At 46.1% G+C, this 22,823-nt stretch overlaps 1 long non-coding RNA gene across 1 annotated transcript; it reads right to left on the bottom strand.

Annotated features, from left to right (window-relative positions):
• Window positions 1-4,797: 4,797 nt before the first annotated feature.
• On the bottom strand, window positions 4,798-9,081 carry LOC137519628 (uncharacterized). The gene is made up of 2 exons (XR_011021051.1): window positions 8,996-9,081; window positions 4,798-5,216 (listed from the first exon to the last, which is right to left on the bottom strand). It is a non-coding gene; the product is annotated as an uncharacterized lncRNA (long non-coding RNA).
• Between the last annotated feature and the right edge of the window lie 13,742 nt (window positions 9,082-22,823).

Below are 22,823 nucleotides of genomic sequence, written 5' to 3'. Positions count from 1 at the left end.
CTATATGGGCTTTTTAGGGTCAGGTTAAAGTGACGCTGTAGGAAAAAGGATATGGAGGCTGCCATATTTTCGGTTAGTGGGAACCAATTATCGGGGATGGGGGGCGGGTATCTAATGCTTTAGAGTGAGTTATGTTTTTAACATGTTCCTGTTTGACTGGAAAAAAACAACTACCAACTGATTTCATAACTGTATAAACAACATTACAGAGCAGCGGCATGTGCTTGCAGTTAAATGTAAGTGTGTGACATGGATGTATCAATAGAAACAGGTTATGTCCCCCAACATTAAAAGCAATCCATAAAAACAATGCGGTCAGAGTGCTCATAGAGCATGATTTTCCACAGATTCCTGTTAAATGTGAGGTCGATCTGTGTCGCCCAGTATGTTGTGGCTCCCCTTGTTTGTGCAGTAGTGCCCCTCCCATTCCATGTGCAACCCCTTGTTCTATGTGTATTATCCATGTACAGCAGCACCCTTCTGGATAGTGTACTAGTTAAGGGCTCTGCCTTTGACACAGGAGACCTGAGTTTGAATCTCAGCTCTTCCTGTTCAGTAAGCCAGCACATATTCAGTAGAAGACCTTGGGCAAGACTCCCTAACACTGCTACTGCCTATATAGTCTGCCCTAGTGGCTGGTGCTTTGAGTCCACAAGGAGAAAACTGCAATATAAATGTTATTTATCTTGTCTTGATGCCTTGTGCATCAGTTTAATTTGTTGCTCCCTGTTTTCAGCATCCTCTTTCATATGTAGCAGCTCCTTTTTCATGTCCAAGTGCCCCCTTGGACTACAGCCACCCAAGGCCCGGGCTTCTGTGGCCTGTACAGAAATCCAGCCCTTTAGGTCAGTTTAAAGACACACTGAAGCGAGAATAAATCTCGCTTCTTGTCTCATAGTCAGCAGGGGCATGTGTGCCCCTGCTAAAACGCAGCTATCCCGCGGCTAAACAAGGGTCCCTGACCCCCCCCCCCCCCCTGCAAAATCTACAACCAACTTGGTCGTAGATTTTGCTGCTCTTGAGGCAGGGCTAACGGCTGCAGCCCTGCCTCTCAGCGCCGTCTATCAGCGGTGCATCGCTGCCTCTCCCCCGCCCCTCTCAGCGAAGGAAGACTGAGAGGGGTGGGGGAGAGGCGGAGATACGCACTGACAGACGCGCGTGAGGCAGGGCTGCGGCGGTCAGCCCTGCCTTAATCCGGAAGAGGGGATGCGCTGCTCGGAGGAGATTTCGGGGGGTAAGGGACCCCCGTTTAGCCGCGGGATAGCGGTGTTTTAGCAGGGGCACACATGCCCCTGCTGACTATGAGGTCTGAAGCGAGATTTATTCTCGATTCAGACTCTCTTTAAATGTTGATGCAACTCTCACTTATAGGCTTGAATGAATGACACTTCCTACCCGGGTAGGCACTAGTAGGGTCAGTAATTGCGTATGCAACAATTGGAGCTGCGCTCAATGCCTAATTGTCCACGTTACCACGTAACAGTCCACTAAGCGCATTCACAATCTCCAGCAGTGTAACTTTTCAAGTGGTCAACACAAAAAAAAGAGAAGACAAAAACCAATAGCGTAACTCTGTATGATAAACTTATTCACCACCACCTTCCCTGTGTGTCAACTATTCGACACTTAACACCACGTTGTAAGCCGGACACCATCACAATGCCCGCACTCACCCAGCTGCCCTCCAATGTTATCCGGAGGCAGGAATGAAAACTTAGTGGGGGTCACTGCATCCAGTTAAGATCTTTAAGATAATCCTTTCGATCACTACAAAACTAAACCATAGTCTCCATAGCGTAAAACCGTTTAGTTTAATAAAAAATCAATTAAAAGTTTGCACTCACAAACGGGGCTTCATAACAGAGCGTTTCAAGTCCCCGGGTAACCGCTCATGTCAAAACCGCCTTAAGCTCCCGCGTCTCCGTCCGCCGCCCTCTCGCTGGTCACGTCTGGCGTAGCTCCGCCCTATGCACTTCGTCAGCAGTCTGTCTCATTAGGGGCTGACGTCAGACGTATGACCAGCATTACTTATGCCTCCAATTAATTGCCTCCAAGTAATTGTGTATGATTGGGCCCAATCCACTCACGGTTCCATTGTCCCTGGGTGTACCTCAGCCTGGAATCTGTGTGCCCGACCTCCTGTCTCCTCATCCACGCTTCCCCGCTGTCTTCGTCACTCACAAGAAATGATTTCATAACTGCAACAAAATTGGGCCAGTTTTCCTTTAGCATTTAAAAACACATTTTTATAATTTGTATCATTGCTTCTTTCCTTTGTACCTTTTGCCATGACTTCGCCAGTCTGACAGATGCCACAGGCATAACAAGGATTAATCTTGTTTTATAAAGTGCACGACATGAATCAGTAACTTATGTTACATCTGAGCTTTTTTATTGATAGATGACCTTTCTATTATTCCCCATTTATGTTTTTCTCCATCTTTTACCGAATGCAATGTTTCCTAAGGTAACGCAGAAAAAGGTTATACATCACCGCTGTGAAATACGCCGCCGTCACAGGCTGAGTATTTTATCTCAATTCCTATATTTTATTTTAGCTTGTATCGTGAAATATTCTGGCAGCCAACAGTGTTATATTGTATATTTGTGGATCTTTCTGCTTACCGAGGAGATGAGGCAGAGAATGACAAATAGTCAAGGACAGTGGCATGGAGTAGGAATTATAAATAAGAGCTTCATGCTGCATTATGTAAAAGTAGCTCCCAAGTGATATACTGTAAGTAAACCTGGCCTGGATTAAAGTGAGTGTAAATTCCAACAAAAAAGTTAGATACTTACCTATGGACAGCGAAGGCTCTTGATCCTATAGAGCCTTCCCAGTGTTCTCTTGTACCCCTCGTTCCATCTTCGTCACCCCCGTTTAATTTGCCACCTCAGATGGCTTCGGAAGCACTCATGTCCGCGAGTGCTTTCGAAGATGGCCGGCTCCATACCTCGCATACGCATGCACAGTACAGATCCGCTCGTCTTCGGAAGTACTCTGGGACATGAGTGCTTCAGAAGCCTCCCAAGGGCTCACAGGCCAACCAATTGGTTATGTTGTTATTAAACCAATTGGTCAATTACACACAATGGGGGTGACAACACTGAAATGAGGGGAGCAAGTGAAGACATGGAAGGCTCCATAGGATCCAGAGCCTTCCCTTTCCATAGATAAGTATCTGACTGCTGTTACTTGGAAAATAAATTGGGCCATGGTGTGGCCGACTGAAAGGGTCCTGAATTAGTGTGGATGTTATTGCATTTAAGTGCATGCACGTGCAGTGAGGAATGAGCGAGCGAGAATCGTAAAGCCCGGTATTTCGCCATGTGGTCGATTCTCACCGAACAATCATAAACCATAGTGGCCAGTGGTGTAGCTAGAGATCATAGGGCCCCATATAAAAACTATCACGGGGTCCTCACATAAGGGGCTTGATTCACAAAACCGTGATAACGGCTATCACAGCAGTTATCATGCGATCTGCGGCACACGGTGCTTTGTGCGCGTAAAAGATTACCCTGCGTGGTAAATGAACATTTGAGCTTGATCGAGCACAAATGTTAATTTATCACGTGGATTCCACTCCCCTTTCATACATTTTTATTAACATTGTTTAGTAGATAGCAGAGAGTGTTTTGGGGTCCCTCCTAGTTAGTTCTCTATGATTTGGTTAAATCATGCTAAAGCTGCATACTCACCTGACGTGACGATAAATCGGGGAGCCTCACAGCAATGCCTCCCGATGGACGAGGTTCCCCCATCCATCTTCCAGCCCTCGGGAACACCTGATGTCTGTTGGAAGCTATATAGTGTAGGCTCTGCCTTTGACATGGAAGACCAGCGTTCAAATCATGGCTAGGGTCAGTACCTATTCAGTAAGGAGTTCAAGACAAGACTTCCTAACACTGCAGAGTGGCTTCTTGAGTGCGTCCCAGTGGCTGCAGCTCTTCAGCGCTTTGAGTCTGGTAGGAAAAAAGCGCTATATAAATGTTGTGATAGTAGTTTAGGGCGCACAACAGGCATGAACGGGAGTTCAAACAATTGCAGCACTTTGTGCAGAAGTTGTCTAGGGCTGTCAGGGTTCTTAAAGAGAATCTGTCCTCTAAAATTCTTACAATAAAAAGCATACCATTCTATTCATTATGTTCTCCTGGGCCCCTCTGTGCTGTTTCTGCCACTCCCTGCTGCAATCCTGGCTTGTAATTGCCAGTTTTAGGCCGTGTTTACAAACAAAAGACATGGATGTTACCAGCTTGTGATAGGCTAAGAGGAGCTCACTCTGTGACTCACACAAAGTCTGCAGGGGACGTCGAGAGGGTGTGTATAGCTTCTATCCTATCACAAACAGAGCAGCATATTCCAGCCTGAGTGCCTGAGCCCGACAAAGATGACAAAAGAGAGATTAGATTATATAACTGAGATAATACAGCCACTGTGCAACTAGAAGAGTCTGCAGTAAGACACACCACATTAGAACAGGTATAGGAACTTATAGGATAGAAGAAATAAGGCTGAACATTTTGTTACTGAGTCTCTTTAAAGATTCCATCCGCTGTAATAGCTGAGAAAGGTTGTTATTGTGGCACATTGCAAAGCGTTGTTTGCCTAATCGCCCCCATGTGGTGGTTATATAGGCTTTTTGTTTGCAAGATATATATATATATATATATATATATATATATATATATATATATATACACTGTATGTTTTCTGAACATCTCCAACCCAGGAGAAACTTTGTAATCAGGATAACACATAGCATAACATTTAACTAACTAAAAAGTCCAACAGAATTCTGTGTACAGCTTTTAAAACATCTACAATTTCCTCATTGTTCCACATATAGCATAAACGAGTTTGGAGATTCTTTTTTTTATGCTGCACCTCTGTGGCCATCTGCTGAGGTGAGAGAATAATGTTGGCGTTGACAAGCGAGATTGAAAGAATTCACAATGTTGCTCCACTGAACTGACCTCACATACTTGCTGAAGGGTTGAAAGGGTGACTTTCCTATTGTGCCTGATGGCTTTATGGAAATGTACATTGTTTTGTAGGAGCCGTCTTTCAGCATTCTGTCCACCTGGTGAATTAGGAGTGTTACTGGCAGCTCATACCGAGGATGTCAGGAGGACGTTATGTGACTTACTCCATAGGAAAGCCAAGAACATATGCATTTCATCTCATGGTGGAAACTGCCTTGTTTATGCCAAAGCTGCACGGGAGATTGAACACAGGTTACATTTCAAGACACAGATCAGGGAATTTATGATTATTACTATTCTTCAACTCCCAACTGATTTACTGGTCTTAAAGAGGAACTTTCAAAAAAAATTCAATAAAGTGCAAAGTGAGAAGTTAAAACATACAGTAGAAGAGAGATCAAGAAATTATTGATATTTGCCATGTAATTTGTTCTTATTGGTTGTTCCACAATCAGCATGCATGTCATCATCTTTACTACTGGCAGAAATGAAGTAAACCAGACAGCACCAACTGCCACTATCTATAGCCACACCCACTAACAATGCAATAGGCTAAACCGTTTTTTTATAGATCTACATTGGCACATAGGGAGATACTTTTTGCTTCCCACAATGCAGCAAGGTTCATAGACAGAAAAATGTCAGGACCTAGGTTATGACATCACACTGTGGGAGGGGTTTCACCACAATATCAGCTATACAGACCCCCCTGAAGATCTACTCAAGAAAAGGTAAAGATTTCTTATGGCAAAGGGCATTTTAATCTGGGAGAAATGTACTTCCTGCGCACATTCATTTTTATATTTACAATTTATTTTGATAGTGGCCCTTAAAGTGGACCTGATCTCTTGCACAGGGCAGCAGGAAAACACAGAGAAGTATACCCTGTATGTATTTTGAGAGTTTCACCTGTCTATTTACCTCTCATCTGTGACTAATCACAGCTGTAATTTGATCTCTCACTGTGTCAGCTGGCTACCTCCAATGTATTGCAGGACTTGCATCAGCTATAACAAAGAAATGTTTTTTTCTTTAAAGATAATTATGCTGTTGCTTATCTTTTAGAGCAGATAAGAAGTTCAGAGTTCAGGTCCGCTTTAAAGGAACAATTAATTGTAGTACCAGTAGTCCAGTAAAGTCAGCAGAGTTTCTTAAAAGCTAGCTGGGGTAGATATGTTTACAGCCGCGCTCAGACTTCATACACTTTCATGAGCAGAGAACTGTAAAATGATGTTAGTAGAATTAGGTCATTTAATGCATCATGTGCTATCTTCACAAAACCAGAATTGTGTTCGCACCATGTGCTTCTGCTGTATGCATGACATTTCAACTCTTTCAAAGAAATGTGATTTTCTGTAGCAATACACAAATACACATATCAGTCTTCACAGATTACGTATAATGGTGGATAGAGGGAATACTGGATCTTCCAGTTGAAGAAACAGAACGCAAAAAATGAAATTGATTTCAATTATCTTCAGTGCAATCCCGAATGCTTTCTACAGAAGCACAGTGCAGACAATACGCAATGCTGAACAGGCAGAGTGGTATGATAAGTATTAGTGTTACAGAATGTATTAATGCAATTGTTACGGCTGCACTAGCTAGAGGCAGACATAGGCCCACGCAGGCTGTACAGCTGCACAGGGGCCCCAGGGGCACAGGGGCCCCAAGCCCTCCAGGGCCCATGCAGCTGTACCATAGGTAGCTGTATGGGCCCTGGAAATGCAAATGTTGCTGCCGGCCACATCCCATTAGAATCTGCTGCCGGCCCTGCTTGTGGCTAATCAAGTAAGGGATGGGGAGGGGAGATGCGCTGAAGGGGAGGGCCTCTCCCTTCAGCCGCACATCTCCCCTCCCTATCCTTTCCCTGATTGGCCGTGAACAGAAGAATGTGATCTATACTGGGAACCTATACTTAGCTATCTATACTGGGCACCTATACTTAGCTATCTATACTGGGCACCTATACTTAGCTATCTTTCCTGGGCACCTATACTTAGCTACCTATACTGGGCACCTATACTTAGCTACCTGTACTCGTAGATCTCTTGGTCGCGGCAAATTTCATAGTAGTCTGTACTACAGACTAGGTGCCATCTGCAGGTGAACCAGGAGGTTACAGGCACAGTAATTTCCAGGTGGTGTTGCAGAGTGCCACCTGCTGGTAAGCAGAAACAATACAACAATACCATCATCGAGTGGAACAATGTAGGACCGGACACTTTAAATAACATTCGAGACCAACAAAAGATGTAATTGCTTACTTATTCTGTTACTAACGGCATCCTTTGAAAGACAGTATCCTCCGTTCCAACACCCCAACACGCCTCTCCACCCCCCACCAGAAAGGTATATTTGCAGTTTGCTAGGAGCCAGAAGTTCTCCATTTTGCTTTTAGCCACCACAGTTGATCATTTGATAAAGCATATCTTGAGTCTAAATAAACACAATACAGGTCTGTGTAAGGCAAGCACCTACTAGACAAAGCATTCTAATTAAGGGAAGATGAGTATTGATTTGATTGGTGGTAAGATGACTTTGTTCATATGAAATGGACATCCAGCAATTTTCTTCTTTTCTGCTCATTATCCGCTTTTGTTATCTGCAGACTCTCATGTCACTGTGCAGCCTTGTCAGAATGCTGCTACTCTTGGGACACCGACTTGACAGCAGCAGTTGTATTTAAAGATCTAATTATTAGAATTTTGTCCAATGTCTTCACATATGCCTATTGATCTGAATACAATTCAGTTCTATTAGGCTTAAAGCAGAACTCTACCTTTTCCTGAAAACAAATAGCTCTTTCCATATTCATTGCATGTAAACAGCTGGGAGAGATAGAACTTTTACATGGAAGGAAGAACTCGCATGTGCTGTGCAGTTACGAGGCAATAAAAACACACAGTTTTGTGTCTGACGTGGCAGCCTCCTCTTTATTGTCTGCGTTGAGCGACAGCAAGCAACCTTCCAATGAATGGGAGCAGCTGACGGGTGATGAATTCACTGACTTCAGCAGAGCAGGATCATCCACCAGGCAACCTAGGCAGGTGCCTGAGGCCCAGTGGGTGTCAAGGGGCCCACCACCCACCTTCTCTGACCTCTCTTCACTTCAGCTTACCAAAAGGACCACATAGAGGTGCCAATAATATTACCCTGACCAGGGCCACATTACATCTTAGCCCATCTCTGGTCTTCAACCTCCCATGTGAAAGAGCCCTTATAATGAAGTGCCTGTAGCTGTGGGGTATATTCACTAAACTGCAGTGACCACCAAAATAGCATCCGCAAAGTATGCATTATAAGTAAAATGTAATGCAATGGTAATACCGCATACACACATTGGCAGGGTTTAATGCACCCAATCATGCATAGCAGGTGCAAACACATCTAACCAAGGCGTGAGTTAATGGAACACTTTTGCAAAGATGCAACATCTAAAATACATACATGTATGAATATATATATATATATATATATATATATATATATATATATATATATATATATATATATATATATATACTAGCTGATTGCCCAGCGTTGCCCGGGTATGTATTTGGCTGGTGTTTGCTCCACCCACTTTTTCTAACCCTAACACACAATTACTCAATGACCAAGTTTGTGAGTTTTGGGGTCCTTGGGATCGATAATTTGTATTTTCCCATGAAATTAAACAAATCTGATTTACTGTTTGTGGCTCTGTTCCCTTTTCTGAATTTGAACCCCAGTGACCCAATGACGAACTGTACCAGGTTTAAGGCTTGTGCCATTAACAGTGCAAGAATGGCAGCTATTTTAATATGCCCCTTGAAAATCAACAGGTGAATCTTGATTGGCTTTTTTAGGCTCCACCCACTTTTCTGAATATTAATCACAGTCACCCAGTAACCAGCTGTGCAAAGTTTGAGAACCCTGCCATTAACAGTGTAGAAGGGCTGCAGTTTACAATCTCCCCCCCCCCCCCCCCCCAAAAAAAGAAAAAAAATCTGTTTTTGACTCCACCTACTTTTTGCAACCTTGAGTCACTACTCAATGACCAAATTTGTGAGCTTTCGGGTTCCTGGCATCAAAATTGTGCTAATGGAAGCAGTTTATCCAGTTAAGAAATCTGGCTGTTTGTGGCTCCACCCCTTTAGTGAATTTGAACCGCAGTCACTTAATGACCAACTGTAGCAGGTTTGAGGCATCTGCCATTAACCGTGTAAGAATGACAGCAGTCTCAATATTCCCCTTGAAAATCAATAAGGGAATTTTGATTGGCTCTTGTAGGCTCCCCCTACTTTTCTGAATATTAATCCCAGACACCCAGTGACCAATTGTTTCAAGTTTAAGAACCCTGCCATTAACAGTGTAAGAATAGCTGCAGTTTATATTTTCCCATGTAAAAAGTTAGTTGTTTTTGGCTCCACCCACTTTTTCTAACCTTGACATACAGTCACTGAATGACCAATTTTATGAGCTTTGGGGTCTTTGGCATCAATAAGTTGCATTTACCATTGAAATTAAACAAATCGGATTGTCTGTTTTGTTTTTGGCCCGCACCCTTTTCAGAATTTAAACCCCAATCTCCCAGTGACTGACTGTACCAGATTTAAGGCCTCTGCCATTAAGAGTGTATGAATGGCAGCAATGTAAATATTCCCCTTGAAAAACAAAATGTGAATTTTGATTGGCTGCTGTAGGCTTCACCCACTTTCCTGAATATTAGTCCCAGTCACCCAGTGGCCAACGGTGTCAAGTTTGAGAACCCTGCCAATAACACAATGGCTGAAATCAATCTAACAAATCTGATTGGCTGTTTGTGGCTCCACCCCTTTAGTGAATTTGGACCCCAGTCACCCAATGACTGACTGTATCAGGGTTGAGGCCTCTGCCATTAACATTGTAAGAATGGTAGCAATGTAAATATTCCCCTTGAAAATCAATTGTTGAATTTTGAGTGGCTGTTGTAGGCTCCACCTACATTTTTGAATATTAATCCCAGTCACCCAGTGGCCAATTGTGTAAAGTTTGGGAACCCTGCCATGTAAAAAATTAAGTTGTTGGCGCCGCCCACTTTTTCTAGCCTTGACATACAGTCACTCAGTTATCAGCTTTGCGGTCCTTGGTATCAATACTTTGCATATTCCCATTGAAAAATAAACAAATCTGATTGGCTGTTTGTGGCTCCGCCCCTTTCGGAATTTAAACCCTAGTCACCCAGTGACCAACTGTACCAGGCTTGAGGCATCTGCTATTAACAGTATAAGAATGGTAGCAGCTTAAATATTCCCTTTGAAAATCAAAATGTGAATTTTTATTGGCTGTTGTAGGCTCCACCCACCTTCCAAAATCTTAATCTCATCCACTCAGTGACCAACTGTGCAAAGTTTGAGATCCCTGCCATTAACGGTCTAAGAATGACTGCAGTTTATATTTACCCAGAAAATGTGTTGTTGGCTCCGCCCACTTTTTGTAAACTGAACACACAGTCACTCAATTACCAAGTTTGTGGAGCTTTCAGGTTCCCGGCATAAAAAATGTGTGAATGGAAGCAGTTTATCCACCAAGGAAATCTGATTAGCTGTTTAGTGAATTTGTACCCCAGACACCCAATGACCGACTGTAGCAAGTTTGAGGGCTCGTTTCCACTATCGCGAATCTGCATGCGTCCAACGCATGCAGATTCGCATATGTAATGCAAGTGGATGGGCCTGTTTCCACTGTAGCGTTGTTGAGGTGCGTTTTTTTCAGCGGTAAAAAAACGCACAAAAGAGCCAACAAATTCGCCTGCGAGTGGAATGCATGCGAATCGCCGCTAATGTATTTAATAGGAAATTCGCATGCGGCTATGGTATGCGAATTTTCATGCGAATTCGCATGCGAATTCGCATAGGTACCAATGTAATTCAAACAGGCAGTGACATGGTTAATTTCGCATATACCCTCACCTATGCGAATTCGCATGCGAATTCGCGGCAAAAAACGCGCAAAAATTCGCATCCGCATGCTAATTCATGGAATTTCAACAGCGGTGGAATCCAGGCGATTCTGCACCGCAATAGTGGAAACGAGCCCTGAAGCCTCTGCCATTAACAGTGCAAGAATAGCAGTAGTTTAAATATTCCCCTTGAAAATCAATAGGTGAATTTTGATTGGCTGTTGTAGGCTCCACCCACTTTCTTGAATCTTAATCTCATTCCCCCAGTATGGAATAACGGCACTTTTTTTCCCCTATAGGTAAAGGTGCTGATGCTGATAAGTGCAGTCAGATGCTTCTCCCTCATGCATGTGGCATCAGATCAGCCCCAGAATCGTTTTCTAATCTAAGAAAATAAAGCAGCATTTCTCATATTGCATTAAAGGAGTGTGTCTCTCTGTTGCTATGGTTAATATTTGAAACATGAAGTTTGTATCTTTATACTGCATGACTCCTAGGCAAATCAGTTAAAATGGGCACATCATGACTTTGAAAAACTGGTGGATGTGGTGTGTGGGGGATTAATGGCCGTATAGAAGTGCAGTGCATTGAGCAGCACAATGCTAGCAGGCTCATTGGTGCTTTATAGATTTTTTCTGAAATCTACTTGTAATTGAGGTTAAGTGCGCAGTGTGGTTACGGAACTGATAACTATTCAATCAATTTACACTCAGGGAGAATGATCAGCTTGCCATATCAACCTATGTAAGCCTACCTGAAAAATACAAGTAAAAATAAGCATGCACACACTGACACTGACAGAGGCGGGACAAGATCTTACAGCACCCAAGACTGAGACACCAAAGTGCGCCCCTCCATCCCTGCTACCCCAGCCGTCACACACTGATTGCTATTGGGGTAGGAGGTGCCCCAGGGCCCCCAACCCCCCAATACTTTATTCTCTAGTTATCTGGCTTGCAGTCACTGCCATGTATCCCCTTTTCTTATTTCTCTCTGCTTCAAACACAATAGGGGAATGACAGCAGCTTATTACGATAATGCTAAATTTTGCGTACATTTTTGCAATTACACCTATACGTATTTACGATTTGTAAATTCAATTGATTTCGTATAGTCATTTGTAATTTTGTGTGAAATTTCGCGTAATTTCGTGTCGACTTTGGTGGTGAATAGCAAAGCCCCCATACATGCTTTTTACAACAAAATTGCTACTTATGTTAAGAAGAATAGAGGGTACCAGTCAGAAAAAGAATTGGCCAAAAAGACTGTAGTTTTTGAGAAAATCTATTTTAAAAATACAAAGAAAAAATGTTTTTTAAACTCAGAAAAATGACAGTTTAAAAACCACTTTTCTTTGCATTTTTAAAATCGATTTTCTCAAAAACTACAAAATCTTTTTGAAAAATGTATGCAAAATTATTTAACCTATTTTGGTTCCTGGACGTAGTTTCTACGTCCAGGAACCATGCGCGCTACCGCGTGCTCCCGCGGCCGATTGCGCGCTTGCACGCGCACTCCCGACCGCGGATTTGGTAGCCAGGCAATCAGTGTATCGGGCTATGGTGCCCGATCACTGATTCCTCTCCCCCGCTGAAAAAGCGACAGCTTCTCTCGGAAGCTGTGCTTTTTCTGGCTGTTCCCTTCCCGATGCGTCACTCTAAGCGTTTGCTACGCTTAGAGTCACGTCATGTAAACAAACTCATGGCCGCCATCTTGTGGCCAAAAAGTAATACTACACCTGTAAGAAAAAAAAAAATTAACAGACATTTACATTATAAATCTATTGTTTACCTCCCACCCTCCCAAAACTACCCAAATAAAATGTTTACTATAAAAAAAAACATTACAATAAAAAAAAACATGTAAATATTTACCTAAGGGTCTAAACTTTTTAAATATCAATGTAAAGATGAAATATTTCTATATTTTTTTTTATTTTAAACTTGTAAATAGTGATAGATGCAAAATGGAAAAAATGCACCTTTATTTCCAAATAAAATATTGTCGCCATACATTGTGATAGGGACATAATTTTAACGGTGTAATAAATGGGACATATGGGCAAATACAATACGTGAGTTTTAATTATGGAGGCATGTATTATTTTAAAACTATAATGGCTGAAAACTGAGAAATAATGAATTTTTCCATTTTTTTCTTATTCTTCCTGTTAAAATGCATTTACAGTAAGCCTAATTTAAAGAAAGCCTAATTGGTGGTGGAAAAAACAAGATATAGATCAGTGCATTGTGATAAGTAGTGATAAAGTTATAGGCTAATGAATGGGAGGTGAACATTTCTCACGTGAAAACGACGGAACGCGAATGGGTTAATATTACGATTACATACAAAATTAATTATGATTTTCTCTGAAATTTCGCATTACGATTCCAATGCGTAATTGCGAATTTCAAGGCAAAATTGCGCATATGCGAAATATCAGCCCGCCACTAGTTTGTGCGCCCCCTCCTACACTGTGCCCTGAGGCTGGAGTCTCTCTCGCTTCTGCCTCGGCTCAGCCTGCACACTAATAAAATCATCTCTTTGCTTAATCATATATAACTACTGTCATTGTGAACCTAAAAACTGCTGCACCTTTAGAGTGCTACAACTGAATGCAACATTATAATCTAAGGACTCTGTACAGTGTGACAATAACACTTTATTGAAAATGATTTATTCTAGTTTACTTGCATGTTTGTTTATTCTTTTTCTCTGACGATTATTATGTCACTTCCTGCTGGAGGGTCATTTGAATTATCATGTGTATGTTTGTTAATCGGTTTGACAAAGGGCGGGGATGCCTGAAACTGTTGCCCATTCATTACATTTGCTGAGCTCAAATAAAAAGCGCTGTGTGCTGCAACACTCTGACTAACCTACTGTATTTATGTTACGGCCAGAACCCGAAGTCTGGCCACTTCGGGTTCTGGCCGGTCACAACGCGAAGTGGCCGGCTGATCCGGCCAATATACAAAATGCCTGGCAATTTCGGACTTTGGCCGGCCAGAACGCGTTGTGACTTACCTTGGCCGGCCAAGTCCCGAAGTTCCCTGCACCGCTCCCCCGCCAGCTGCTCTCCTCTCCCCTCCCCACCGCCAGCCAGGAAGCCCCGCTCCTCCCCCGCTGCCGTTCTAGACCTCAGATCAGGGCGACCGGACCGGGGAAGCAGAGAGAGACAGAGCAGCTCACGCGACCCGCAGGAGGCATACACTTCAATGCAGAAGTGACATCATTGAACACTTCCGCATTGAAGTGTATGGGTCCGGACGGGTAGCGCGCGCGCGCTGCTCTGCCTCTCTCCACCTCTCTGGTCGCCCTGATCGGAGGTCTGAGTACTAGTGCTGGCACTGGCAGCCTCCAGGAAAGCCCCCCCTCAGCCCAGCAAAGCACCCCCAGCCTAAAAGGCACCCAGCAAAGCCCACCCCCAGCCATGCAAAGCCGCCCCCCCCACCATGGAAAGCAGCCAGAAAAGACCCCCCAGCCATGCAAAGCAGCCCCCCACCATGCAAATCACCCAGCAAAGACCCCCCAGCCATTCAAAGCCGCCCCCCCACCCACCATGCAAAGTGCACAGCAACAAGGCCCCCCCCCCAGACCATGCAAAGCACCCTGCAAAGACCCCCCAGCCATGCAAAGCCACCCCCCCACCATGCAAAGTGCACAGCTAAGACCCCCCCAGCCATGCACAGCCCCCCAGAAAAGACCCCCACCATGCAAAGCAGCCCCCCACCATGCAAATCACCCAGCAAAGACCCCCCAGCCATTCAAAGCCGTCCCCCCACCCACCATGCAAAGTGCACAGCAACAAAGCCCCCCCCCCCAGACCATGCAAAGTGCACAGCAAAGCACCCCCAGCCATGCAAAGCACCCTGCAAAGACCCCCCAGCCATGCAAAGCCACCCCCCCCCACCATGCAAAGTGCACACCAAAGCACCCACAGCCATGCACAGCCCCCCAGAAAAGACCCCCACCATGCAAAGCGCCCCCAGCAATGCAAAGCACCCCCAGCCATGCATCCCCCCTCATCTGTGACTAATCGCCACTGTAATTTGATCTCTCCCCCTGTCACCTGACTGCCACCGCAGAGCAGCTAATTTAAAAGCACAGGATGTTAACAATATGTCTGCTCCCAAGAAAGCAGGATGTAGACACACTGCAGATTTATTGCAGGATTTGCATCAGCTGTAACTAAGAAATTATTTTCTTTAAAAAGATTATTATGCTGTTGTGTGTATTTCGGAGCAGAGAGGACATTCCGAGTGCCATTCATGGTGCTGGACAGGGCCCGGGATGTTCTGGGATTTCTGCCTTTTGGACTTTGGCCGACTGACTTTGGCTATTTCTAGAACTGGCCGGCCAATGTCAGAAATTCCCAGCATTTTGGACTTTGGACGACGTCAAATCGGCCAGTTCTAGAAACGGCCGGCCAATTCTAGAATTGGCCGATTTCTGGTTTTGGCCGTAACATATGTATATATATATATATATATATATATATATATATATATATATATATATATATATATATATATATATATATATATAATCATCAGTATCATAATCAATAGTTCAAATATGCACAAAGGACCTGATGCAGGAGCACCGGTAGCAGAGTACTTTGCATTGCGCAGTTAGACTGATGGTACATGGGTAATGTGAGCATAGCTATGGTGATAAGCAAGTGATGTAACACACAATTCCATAATAACGCTCGCATTACTTATGTACCGCGGATCACGCTAATTGCGCAACACGTGGTACTCTGCTGATGTCAGTACCGGTAATATTGCTGCCTGTCTTGAATAGAACAGTTATTTATGACACATTTTACTATGTTAAATGGACACAGCATTGAGCTTTTACAGACAATCATTGATCCTTTTTTTGTGCTTCTGCCATTTCTCCTCCAACTATTTTTTCCTTTTACTATATGCCGCTGCTGAATGTAAAACTCTCTGCTGCTGTTTCGCTGGATCTCGTGGTAATAACCGACAGGCAGAGCTTCCTATGTATCTGTGTAGTCAGGAATGAGAGGCAGACATTCTTAATTCCATTCATTATGTCTCAGATCCCCAGGGTGAGCGCTGTACAGACCCCTTTTAATAGATTCTCATTTCTAGCTGCTGAACATTGACATAAACCAGACTGTATTAAAACTCCATTAACTTTCTCATAAGATATCTTCCTCCAGTTCCACAGAAGACGTTCATGAATGAAGCTGTGGCGGCAGCACTGTGATCATGTGACACGTATTAGGCACGTCAGAGATCAGCGGATCTTACAGTTAATGTTTCACAATGACTATATTATATGAGTAAAGTGAAACCTGTATTAAAATAAGCTTTTGTGGGCTGGTTAACATGGAAGTCCGCTCGGCTTCCAGCGGCGTCTCGTTCGGGCTGTTGGCTGCTTTTGGGGGCTTCCCATTGCGATCAGCATTTTTTGCCCCCACAGGTGGAAATTAGACGTGGCGGTTAATCGACCCTGGATGCTACATGTAGCATCTGTGGTCGCCTCAAACGATGGGGAAAATTTTGATTGGAAGGCAGCGTTTGCGAAAATGCCAGTAAAAGCCCGATACAAACACTCCCATTCACCTGTATGAGAGCGCTTAACGTCAAGTCCCGGACGCCGGTAGTAAATGCCCCCCAAGCGTCCGTGTGAACCAACCCTAAGGTGCCATGCTGTAACACTGAAGTAGCTTCAATCATGAATGCATTATTGCAAAGCAGAAATTTGCCTTCTTAAAGTGAACCCGAGGTGAAAGTGATACAGAGGCTGCCATATTTGTTTTGCTTTAAACAAAACCAGTTGCCTGGCAGCCCTGCTGATCTATTTGGCTGCAATAGTGTCAGAAGTGCACTAGAAACAAGCATGCAGCTAATCTTGTCAGAACTTTTCAGAACCACCTGATCTGCTGCATGATTGTTCGGGGTCTATGGCTGAAACTATTAGAAGCAGAGGATCAGCAGGATAGCCAGGCAACTAGTATTACTTAAAAGGAAATAAATGTGGCAGCCTCCATAACTCTTACCACGGGTTCACTTTAAAACAGAAGGTATTTGCGATTATTCAGGTTGGCGTGAGCTCTGAGGTGTCCCACAATGCACCACTGCTGAATATGCAATGCAAATCATCCTTTATACCCCAGCATTATTGTAAGCATGCAACTCTCATTTCTCAACCATTAGGGCTCTGATTTTATATGCATTGCCAGACAGCATGCCGAAATCCCCCACGTTTTTTTCCCACATGTGAAAAAAAAAACACTTTAAATATAAACAGCCTATTGGTTTAAGACACAAAAGAAGACATAGGACATTTATATAATGCTCACGCTCTACAGGCAGTAGCAGTGTTAGAGAGACTTGCCTAATGTCCCCTACTGAATAGGTGCTGGCTTACTGAACAGGCAGAGCCGATATTTGAACCCTGGTCTCCTGTGTCAAAGGCAGAGCAGTATGCTATCCAGACATGGAGTGTCAGGTCTAATGTATTTTTGCATGTGGGAAAACTCAGAGAATCACATATATTGGAAAAAAGCTCTTAGTACTGGGACCTGGCAAAGCGCTACTCCAGGCTTGCAGCATTTTGGGAGGGATCCCGGACGGATTGCATCAGTGGCTACAGTCAGGGCCTGTTCTAGACTTTTTGCTGCCTGAGGCAAACTTGTGGGGATGTGCTCCCCCCCTCCCCCTGAATTGGAATGATCTCACGGCACCCAATAATTTGCACCACACGTTATAGCTGCGGTGAGCCCACAAAAAACGCCCTCCTTATAGGTATGTAGCCAGTTATAGGTGCCCTCAGTGCTGCTAGCTAGGTACAGTTGCCCCCAATATAGGTTGGCCAGGCACTTTCTTCACTTCCTGATTCTGCCTGGTGCTGCCCCCAGACTTCTGCCGTCTGAGGAAGTTGCCTCACTTGGCATCATGGGCGGACCGGGCCTGGCTACAGTATCCAAATCTCAATTGAAGATCCCAGACAAACTTGCGCACCTACTGCACATGGCACTCCCTTCCGCCAGGACTTGCTATACTAATAGCGGGGCTTACTATACTTGAGTATAGCAATCTCCAACCCTATGTGACTGCTGGTGGCATCCACCGCCCTCCACGTGGATGACACATAGCATCCCTCCACTGGGACACGACACTCCAGACACCCCCAGTGCCCCCTACAGCGCTGCACTCTTAGCACCCTCCTGGTCCCTAAAGATGTGTGGATGGGAAATATTAACAATGAATCCACTGCTGCACCATCAGCCTGCAACACCAAGCAAAAGTGACCACACCAGCCACTTTACTTCTTATCTGTTCACTGGCTGCTGATAAGAAAATTGAAAGTGCATCTATATTATGTAGTAAGACAGCTTGATGTAGTGCAGACAGAGCTTTGTACATATAGTATGATGGTTTAGTGGCTAGCACCCTCCCCTTGCAATGCAAGAGTCCTGGGTTCAATTGATGGCTTAGACACTGTCTGCGTAGAATTAATATGTTCTCCCTGTGTTCACGTGGTTTTCCTCTGGGCTCTATGGTTTACTCCTACATCCTGGGAGATGACTCTGGTGGCCTCTGGTGGGGTTAAGAGAACCTAAAGTCACAAAAAAAAAACGAGATGAACTCACCTGGGGCTTCCCTCAGCCCCCTGCAGACGATCGGTGCCCTCGCAGCTCCGCTCCGATGTCCCAGGACCCGCCGGCGAGCACTTCCGGTTTGGCCGTCACCGGCCGACAGGCATGGGAACGCAAGTGATTGTTCGCGTTCCCAGCCTGTATATCGCCCCCTATGCTGCTATTGGGACCTCCTATCTTCTATATCTTCTTTTTCTATATCCTCTTCTTATTATTATTTTTCTATTTCGTCTTCTTCTTTTTCTATATCTTCTTCTTCTTCTCCTTCTTCTTCTTCTTTTTCTATATCTTCTTCTTCTTCTATATCGTCTTCTTCTTCTTCTTCACTTATTTCTCTTTTATATATATTTTTTAAAAGAAATTTTTTAAAGAAATGCAGCTATTTTTGAGCGTAATAAATAGCTGGTGGCGCACGCATGTTGGAAGCGCCATTGTATGTGCTCCCTGGCAGTGGAAACACACAGACAGCAGGAGGTAAATTCAGCAGCAGCAGCAGCAGCAGGAGGAGGAGGATGATTGTGTAGCAGCAGGCAGTCAATGAGGCAGGCAGCTAGGCATAATAGGCTGTGTGGTACCTAACGGTGGTACCAGGCCGTAAATACACAGCATGAGGTTCCAGACAGCGGTCGTGAAGCCCACATCATGTCCAATACACAACTGGGACAACACAGTTTTCAACCCGGACACCTTTAAAAATAATATCACAAAGTATTAATAAAAAGTATATATATTTTTTTTGTTTTTTTTAAAGAAATGCAGCTATTTTTGAGCGTAACAAATAGCTGGTGGCGCATGGTGGAAGCGCCATTGTATGTGCTCCCTGGCAGTGGAAACACACAGACAGCAGGAGGTAAATTCAGCAGCAGGAGGAGGAGGAGAAGTGTGTGGCAGCAGGCAGTCAATGAGGCAGGCATCGTGACATAATAGCCCTGGTACCTAGCGGTGATACCAGGGCTGTAAATAAACACAACAGGAGGTCCCAGACAGCGGTCGTGCAGCCCACATCGTGTCCAATACACAACTGGGACAACACAGTTTTCAACCCGGGCACCTCAGAAAAATTAAACCTTTTTTTTTTTAAATGGTTTTTTTGTTTTGTTTTCACAGCAAATTACACAGATATAGCTATTGTTTGACGTAATAGCTGGTGGCAGAGTGGCAGCAGAAGGTAATTCTGTGTAATCTGGCAGTGGGAAACACAGACAGACAGCAGCAGCAGCAGGAGGAATGGAGGAGTAATGAGAGTAGCTATTGTTGGACGTAATAGCTGGTGGCAGAGTGGCAGCAGAAGGTAAATCTGTGTACCCTGGCAGTGGGAAACACAGACAGGCAGCAGCAGCAGCAGGAGTAATGGAAGAGTAGTGTGAGTGTGGCAGCAGGTAAGTAGGCAGCGTGACATAATAGCTCTGGTACCTAGCGTTGATACCAGGGCTGTAAATAAACACAACAGGAGGTCCCAGACAGCGGTCGTGCAGCCCACATAGTGTCCAATACACAACTGGGACAACACAGTTTTCAACCCGGGCACCTCAGAAAAATTAAACCTTTTTTTTTTTTAATGGTTTACTTTTTTTTTTTTTTTTTTACAGCAAATTACACAGATATAGCTATTGTTTGACGTAATAGCTGGTGGCAGAGTGGCAGCAGAAGGTAAATCTGTGTACCCTGGCAGTGGGAAACACAGACAGACAGACAGCAGAAGGGCAGTACACAGCAGCCCACTGTAGATGTAAAATGTGTGGCTGCAGGCGACGTAATAGTCAAAGTGAACCAGACTGGCTTAGTGAGCAGGAGCCAGGAGGTGGTAAAGGGTGGTAAGGCACATTAACGATGGTTCTTCCGGCAGCCAGTTCATGTCCCCCTCTCGCCGACAACAGGGGCCAGGAACTCGCCTTCCACCCACGCCTGGTTCATCTTGAGAAACGTCAGTCTGTCCACAGACTTGTGAGACAGACGTGAGCATTTCTCGGTGACCACGCCACCAGCTGCACTGAAGCAGCGCTCGGACAGCACGCTGGAAGGGGGGCAGGACAGCACTTCCAGGGCGTACTGCGCCAGCTCGCTCCAGATCTCCAGGCGCTTGACCCAATACTCCATGGGATCAACAGGGGCATCGCTGTCAAGCCCGCTGTAGAACCCCATGTAGTCAGCCACCATGCGGGTCAGGCGCTGGCTGTGACCGGAGGAGGATGCTGCTGCATGCACCTCCTCTCTAGTCACTGCTGCCGGAGCCTCTACAGTCCTGTAGAGCTCGTTGCTGAGAGACAGCAGGTCTGTGGGGCGCTTGCTGCTGGATGCAGGCACCTGCTGCTGCCTCTGTGCTGGCTGGACAGTGGGGGTGGAAGGCTGGGGGAAGGCTTCCTCCAAGCGCTCAACAAGGGCCTGCTGCAAGCTCCTTATTTGTTGCGCTGGGTCTCCTCCTGCAGGCGTCAGGAACTGGCTCAACTTCCCCTTGAGGCGTGGGTCCAACATCATGCTGATCCAGATGTCCTCCCTCTGCTTCATCTGGATCACCCTGGGGTCCTTGCGCAGGCACGTCAGCATGTGCGCTGCCATTGGGAAGAGGCGGGCCACGTGTGCTGGCACATCAACGGCAGTGCTGTCCTCATCCTCCTCCTCTGCCTCCTCAGCCTCAGCCTCTCTCCACCCCCGTACCAACTCAGCTGCGCTGTGCTGATCCCCCTCATCAGCAGCAAGGTCAGGGACCTCCACCAAGTCCTCCTCCTCCTCCCCCTCAGAGGTGGACTGTGCAGCTGCTTGCCGCTCCTGCTGGTCCAAGGCTGCCGCTCCCTGTTCCAGCAAAGCATCGAGGGCCCTGTTCAGCAGACAAACCAGGGGCACCCACTCGCAGACCATAGCATGGTCCCTGCTCACCATGTTAGTGGCCTGCAGAAAGGGAGCCAGCACTAAGCACACCTGCTGCATGTGCCTCCAGTCATCATCGGGGACGATGGACGGGATGTTGCTGGTCTTGTCCCTTTTCTGAGCGGCGGAAACAGTGGCCAGGGCAAGGTACTGGTTGACAGCATGCTTGTGTTCAACCAGACGCTCCAACATCGCCAGATTGGAGTTCCAGCGAGTTGGAACGTCAAGGATCAGCCGATGGCGTGGCAGCTCCAGCTCCTTTTGCACGTCTTCCAGGCTCGCACAGGCTGCAGCCGAGCGCCGGAACTGCAGCAGTGCTTGGCAGTGGCGGGCCTTCACGCTGCTGCTGAGGCGGGGGGTTTGGCCAGGTGTGCCGGAGGATGGCAGAGGATCGGAGGAACCTGCTGCAGTTCCCCTGACCCTGCGGGGTGGCACCACCCACTGTGTTGCTGCTGCTGCTGTGCCCGCTGCTGCTCTCCCATCCTCACCCCCTTCCACCAAGCTGACCCAGTGGACAGTGAAGGACAGGTAGCGGCCTGCCCCGAAGCGGCTGCTCCAGGAGTCCATGTTGACGTGGACACTTTCACCAACCGCGTGCTCCAGCCCTCGCTCCACATTGGCCATCACAAAGCGGTGCAGTGCAGGAATGGCCTTGCGGGCAAAGAAGTGTCTGCTGGGGAGCTGCCAGTCTGGGGCTGCACAAGCAAGCAGCGCACGCATGTCGCTCCCCTCCTGCACGAGCGTGTACGGCAGGAGTTGGGAGCACATGGCCCGTGCCAGCAAGCCGTTCAGCTGACGCACGCGACGGCTGCTGGGAGGCAGAGCCATAACCACCCCCTGGAAGGACTCGCTCAAAAGGCTCTGGCGTGGCCTTTTGCTATCACGGGAATCAGCGGACACAGCAGAAGAGGCCACTGAGGACTGGCTGCCAGAACAGGCCTCAGTGTCGGTGGCAGGAGTTGCAGAGGGGGGAGGAGCAGTGCGTTTCCGCACTCCTGCTGGTGCTGCTGGAGGAGCAGGAGGGCGGGTGGCTGCTGTTGCTGCTGCTGCTGCTGAAGGCTGTGCAGTGATGGGTGTGGTGCCGCTGCCAGCACCAGATGCCTTCAGCCTCTGGAACTCCTCATGCTGGTGGAAATGTTTAGCAGCGAGGTGGTTGATGAGCGAGCTGGTGCTGAACTTTAAGGGGTCTGCACCTCGGCTCAACTTCCGCTGACAGTGGTTGCAAGTGGCGTACTTGCTGTACACTGTGGGCATTGTGAAAAATCGCCAGATTGGTGACAAGAACAACCCCCTACGGCCTGGAGCCGCTGCTGCCTGTCTCCCTGTGGTGGTTGGGGGGGGGGGGGCTTGGGTGCGGCTGGTGGTGGTACTGGCAGATGCTGCTGCTGCTGCTGCTGCTGCTGCTGCTGC

Source organism: Hyperolius riggenbachi, chromosome 5, assembly GCF_040937935.1.
Source record: "Hyperolius riggenbachi isolate aHypRig1 chromosome 5, aHypRig1.pri, whole genome shotgun sequence".
Classification (NCBI taxonomy): Eukaryota; Metazoa; Chordata; class Amphibia; order Anura; family Hyperoliidae; genus Hyperolius; species Hyperolius riggenbachi.
The sequence above is the reverse complement of the archived record's forward strand: the minus strand, read 5'-3'. Positions and strand labels throughout refer to the sequence as shown.